The sequence below is a fragment of the Notamacropus eugenii genome, chromosome 4 (genome assembly GCF_028372415.1).
Source record: "Notamacropus eugenii isolate mMacEug1 chromosome 4, mMacEug1.pri_v2, whole genome shotgun sequence".
Classification (NCBI taxonomy): Eukaryota; Metazoa; Chordata; class Mammalia; order Diprotodontia; family Macropodidae; genus Notamacropus; species Notamacropus eugenii.
In genome coordinates, this window is record NC_092875.1 from 22,070,789 (window position 1) to 22,077,440 (window position 6,652).

Genomic DNA, 6,652 nt, shown 5'->3' on the forward strand with positions numbered 1-6,652 from the left:
GAGAGGTGGAGGAAAAATTGGGAAGAGAAATGAGAGACATGCAAGAAAAGCATGAAAAACAAATAAACACCCTGCTAAAGGAGACCCCCAAAAATGCTGAAGCACCTTGAAAAATAGGCTAACTCAATTGGCAAAAGAGGTTCAAAAAGCCAATGAGGAGAAGAATGCTTTCAAAAGCAGAACTAGCCAAATGGAAAAGGAGGTTCAAAAGCTCACTGAAGAAAATAGTTCTTTCAAAATTAGAATGGAACAGATGGAGGCCAATGACTTTATGAGAAACCAAGAAATCACAAAACAAAACTAAAAGAATGAAAAAATGGAAGATAATGTGAAATATCTCACTGGAAAAACAACTGACCTGGAAAATAGATCCAGGAGAGACAATTTAAAAATTATGGGCCTACCTGAAAGCCATGATCAAAAAAAGAGCCTAGACATCATTTTTCATGAAATTATCAAGGAAAACTGCCCTGATATTCTACAACCAGAGGGCAAAATAAGTATTCAAGGAATCCACAGATCACTGCCTGAAAGAGATCCAAAAAGAGAAACTCCTAGGAACATTGTGGCCAAATTCCAGAGTTCCCAGGTCAAGGAGAAAATATTGCAAGCAGCTAGAAAGAAACAATTCAAGTATTGTGGAAATACAGTCAGGATAATACAAGATCTAGCAGCTTCTACATTAAGGGATCAAAGGGCGTGGAATAGGATATTCCAGAAGTCAAAGGAACTAGGACTAAAACCAAGAATCACCTACCCAGCAAAACTGAGTATAATACTTCAGGGGAAAAATTGGTCTTTCAATGAAATTGAGGACTTTCAAGCATTCTTAATGAAAAAACCAGAGCTGAAAAGAAAATTTAACTTTCAAACACAAGAATGAAGAGAAGCATGAAAAGGTAAACAGCAAAGAGAAGTCATAAGGGACTTACAAAAGTTGAACTGTTTACATTCCTACATGGAAAGACAATATTTGTAACTCTTGAAACTATTCAGTATCTAGGTACTGGCTGGGATTACACACACACACACACACACACACACACACACACACACACACACACACACACACATAGAGACAGAGTGCACAGAGGGAATTGAAGAGGATGGGATCATATCTTAAAAAAATGAAATCAAGCAGTGAGAGAGAAATATATTGGGAGGAGAAAGGGAGAAATGGAATGGGGCAAATTATCTCTCATAAAAGAGGCAAACAAAAGACTTTTTAGTGGAGGTATCAAGAGGGGAGGTGAGAGAAAAACATGAAGTTTACTCTCATCACATTCCACTAAAGGAAGGAATAAAATGCACACTCATTTTGGTATGAAAACCTATCTTACAATACAGGAAAGTGGGGGAGAAGGGAATAAGCAGGGTGGGGGGAGATGATGGAAGGGAGGGCAATGGGAGGAGGGAGCAATTTGAAGTCAACACTCTTGGGGAGGGACAGGATCAAAAGAGAGAATAGAAGGAATGGGGGACAGGATAGGATGGAGGGAAATATAGTTAGTCTTATACAACACGACTATTATGGAAGTCATTTGCAAAACTACACAGATTTGGCCTATATTGAATTGCTTGCCTTCCAAAGGGAAAGGGTGGGGAGGAAGGGAGGAAGAGGAGTTGGAACTCAAAGTTTTAGGAACAACTGTCGAGTACTGTTCTTGCCACTAGGAAATAAGAAATACAGGTAAAGAGGTATAGAAAGTTATTTGGCCCTACAGGACAAAAGGGAAGATGGAGACAAGGGCAGAGAGGGATGATAGAAGAGAGAGCAGATTGGTGATAGGGGCAATTAGAATGCTTGGTGTTTTGGGGTGGGGGGAGGGGACAAAAGGGGAGAAAATGTGGAACCCAAAATTTTGTGAAAATGAATGTTAAAAGTTAAATTTAAAAAAAAATGCTATCCATCCTCAGAGAAAGAACTTATGGGATCTGAATGCAGGTTGAAACATACCTTTTTTTTTTTTACTCCTTTTTTACTCCCCTCTCCCAAAAGAAGTGAGGAGAACTAGAACACTGTACGCAGTAGCAATAATGTTTATAAGGGTGACCAACTGTCAAGGACTTGGCCACTCTGATCAAGACCGTAATTTGTTTCCAAAGGACCCATGATGAAAAATGCTATCCACTTCCAGAGAGAACTGATGAACTCTGAATGCAGATGGAAGCATACTTTTTTCACCTGTCTTCATTTTTCGTGTTTTATTTTGTTGCTGTTTTCTTTAGTAACATGACTAATATGGAAATGTTTTGAATGACTTCACATGTATAATCCATATCAGACTGTTTGCTCGCTCAAGGAGAGGCAGGAAGGAGGGAGAAAATATAGAATTCAAAAGTTTTTAAGTGACTGTTAAAAATTTTTTTGCATGTCATTAGGACATATTTAATGAAATATATAAAAATTTTTTAAAAAAAGAAAAAAGTAAATGTTTGCTCACGTCTTTGTATCCTCAGTGCTTAGCATAGGTCCTGACACATAGTAGGCACTCATCAAATGCTCTACCCCCAGTGCTGAGAAAATAGTAGGTGCTTAATAAATGTTTACTGCCTTCTTTGTATCCTCAGGGCTTAGCACAGGGCCTGACACATAGTAGGCACTCATCAAATGGTCTACCCCCAGTGTTGAGAAAATAGTAGGTGCTTAATAAATGTTTACTGCCTTCTTTGTATCCTCAGGGCTTAGCACGGTGCCTGACACATAGTAGGCACTCATCAAATGCTTTACCCCCAGTGCTGAGAAAATAGTAGGTGCTTAATAAATGTTTACTGCCTTCTTTGTATCCTCAGGGCTTAGCACAGGGCCTGACACATAGTAGGCACTCATCAAATGCTTTACCCCCAGTGCTGAGAAAATAGTAGGTGCTTAATAAATGTTTACTGCCTTCTTTGTATCCTCAGGGCTTAGCACGGTGCCTGGCTTACTGACTAACCAGCTGACTGAAAGGCTCCAAGAAACATGGGAAAACTTATATGAAGTGAGACACAAGGAAAGAACCAAAGAAATCTTGATGTGGCTTATAACCGTGTTGCAAAGACAACATGGTCAGGCCAAAATTCATGTGCTCCACCCAGGACAAAGGCCGGAAAGGAATAGGAAAATAAGGATGCAAGGGAGGGGGATGGGACTAGCAGAGTCACGTTCACATACACATCTCTAGGGGGGAAGCTAAGTGGCAGAAAGTACACACAGACAGACACACATGCAGTGTTTAGTAATCTCCCATGCTGTTTTTTTTCTCATTTTATTTTCTTAGGCTCTTAGTCTTATATTTGTCAATGGATAAAAAATAAAATTTGCCTTTGACAAAATGAAGAGCCTGTACAAAATGCCCTCTTCTGATCCTGCCAACAGTAGCATAGAATTACAGAGAATGCTGGGCTTTCTCCATAGGTGCTCAGTTCAAATCCCATCTTGGACGCTTACTGGCTGTGTGACCTTGGGCAAGACAATGAGTCTCCCCTGTGAGATGGGGACAGTCCTACCTGGACATGATTTCAAGAGAACTGGGACTGTGATTCAGAGGTGGAGGGAACTCCTGCTAAAGTAGGTTGGCACCTTATAATTTTAGAGAATTGCCTAGATCACTGAGAGGCTGTGACTTGTCCAGGGTCGCACAGCCAGAATGTATAGAGACAGAACTTGAACTCAGGTCCTCCTGGTTCTATGGCTCCCAACGTACTACTTCTCATGACTACAATAACATAAAGGGCTGTTCTTCTTTCAGCTCATATTGGAACCCTTGAATGGTGCCTGAGCCTTGTCCATAATTAGCACATTTTATCATTTGATCTTCATGCCCACCCTGAGGGATAGATATCATTATTATCACCATTTACAGCTGAGGAAACTAAGACACAGAGCAGTTAAGTGACTTGTTCTGGATCACAGCTAGTAAATGTTCAAGGTAAGATTTGAATTCAAGCGCTCCTGACTCCATATCTGACACTCAGCCACTGCATCATGGCATATACTATTATTTGGTTTTATTTAACTATTTTCTTCTATTTATGAAGGAAAGATCCCTAGGAATGAAGAGAGGGGAAGGAGAAGAAGTTGTATATTTGGAAATTACTGTAATGTGAAAACAAATTTTTGTTATTCAGTTATTTTAATTGTATCCAACTCATCATGACCCCATTTGGGGTTTTCTTTTCTTTTTTTTTTTAATATATTCATTTTATTTATTTTTAATGTTCTACAATCACTACCATAAAACTTAGAATTTTTTTTCCTACCTACCCCTCCACCCCCCTCCCTCCCCAAGACGACATACAGTTCTATATAGGATCTACACATATATTCCTATTGAATACATTTTCACTATAGTCATGCTGTGTAGAAGAACTAAAATACCCATTTGAGATTTTCTTGGCAGATATACCAGAGTGGTTTGCCATTTCTTTCTCCAATTCATTTTACAGATAAGAAAACTGAGGCAAATAGGGTGAAGTGAGTTGCCCAGGGTCACACGGCTAATAAATGTCTGAGGTTGGATTTGAGTGCATGAAGATGAGTTGGACTGGTTCCAAGTCCAAGGATCTATGCTGTCATGGTGCCCTCTAGCTGTCATGGCATCAATAAAACTATTTTGTTAAAAGAAAACAAAAAAACCAAAACCCCAAAACATACTTGTAGTCCTTATGTCACAGACTTTACTGCTTGCTGTATTTAGCCACCATAGACAAAGCTTCTCAATTTCACCTCTGGAGCATCTCTTGTCCATTTCATCTTTGCAGTATCTCCGGTCAATTTCACCCCTGGAGCATCTCTTGTCTGTTTCACCTTTGCAACATCTCTGGTCAGTTTCACCTCTGCAACATCTCTCAGATATGCCCCCTTCTCTCCTCCAGTGCTGCTATCACCCAGGTACAGGCCCTCATCACCTCATATTTGGACTGTTGCAAAAGCTGCTGGTGGGTCTGCCTACCTCCAGCACCGCCCCCCCCCCCCAATCTATCCTCCATGGAGTCACAAAAGGAATTTTCTGAAAGCACAGGGCTGATCATGTCATCCCCTCTTCATTAAACTCCAGTCTCTTCCCTAACACCTTCAGGAGCAAAAACAAAATGCCCTTCATAAGCTGCCCCACCCCCAACCTTGTCCGTTTCTGATCCCACTGAAGCTAGACACCTTGCTCTTTATCTTGAACAAGATCCTCCATCTCCTGTCATGGCTGACCCTAGGCATAGCATTCTCTTCCTTGTCATCTGTCTCTTGCCTTCCCTGGCCTCCTCCAAATCCCAACGAAAATCTCATCTTCTATAAGAAGCCCTTATTCTAGGGCCTTCCCTCTGCTGATTGATTATCTCCAATTTATCCTCCATGTAGCTTATAGTTGTTTGCATGTCATCTCATCCATTAGACTGAGCTTCTTGAGTAGGGACTGGCTTTTGCTTTTCTTTGTATGTTCAGTGCTTAGGACAATGCCTGACACACAATAGGGAGTCAACAAACGTTTGCTGACTTCTTTGTAGCCTCAGTATTTAGTACAGGGCCTGGCACGTATTATGTATTAGTTTTATTGATTTCTATGTATCTTCAGAGCTCAGCAAACTGCCTGGCAAATAGTAGGGACTCAAATGGTGATTGACTTTGTACAGTGCCTGATACATAGTTGGTTGGTTGTTATCCTTTGTTTTGGAAGAGGACCAAAATGACGTCACTGTGCTAGAGTCAAGGTATGGTGTCTCACTGTGGCTAATCAGACTGATAGGAGCTTGGAAGGTGGGTGAAGACGTCTCTAAATTTACACATCTCCCGTTTTACATTTCTTCTGAGTCACTGGTAATAAATGTTTATTGATTGATTGACTCCTTCATTGGACACATGAGGAAACTGAGGTACAGCAAAATTAAATGACTTGCCCAAGGTCACATGGGTAGAAGATGCAAAGATTCAAATCTAGGTTTTTCACCTTCAAAACCCAGTGTTCTTTCCACTGCAAAGGGCCCTTCCAAAAAAAGAAAAATAAAGTCCATCATCCTCCCTGGCCCTCCTCTGAACTAGCTATTGAGGTATTCTGCCAACAAATCCTTGTTCAGGGGAAGTTACAGAAGGAAATAGGAAAGCAGTTATTCAATTAGTGGCCAAATGGAACTGGAGCACTGGCTAATGTAACTTAAACATTGAAAACCATCCACTAAACCTGGGTTTCCCCTTAGGACTTGCAGCAGCCAAATCCTGAGCCCTGGAGGCTGGAGAGTCCAGAGAAGGTTTAGCAAAGTAGGATTAGAAATAGGTTAACTATAGTTATGAGGCAAACTGAACCCTGCCCTGCCTCAGCACTATTGGTCTGCACATCAGTATCTTTCTGCCTTGTTCAGGGACTTTTCTCCAATGGTTATAGCTATATGGGAAGAGATTTGTCACTTTGGGGGCTTGTCAGAGCTTTAACAAGGGTAGGGTAGCTAGAGCTATGTCTGAGGTCACCAAAATTTAGAGAGCACTATCAGCACTTGTATTTCTTTTGCAGACAGGGCCTGGGTAGCAAGAATAAAGAGTTAAAGAGAGCTTCCTCCCCAGCCCAGCCCCACCCTGCATTCTCTGGTCAGCTGCCTACATGGCTGCAGCTTTTCTACGTTATAAAATTTCTCTTTTCCCAGTGAAAAGGGTCTCCCCAGACAGGGTCTTGTGTTCCAGGACCTG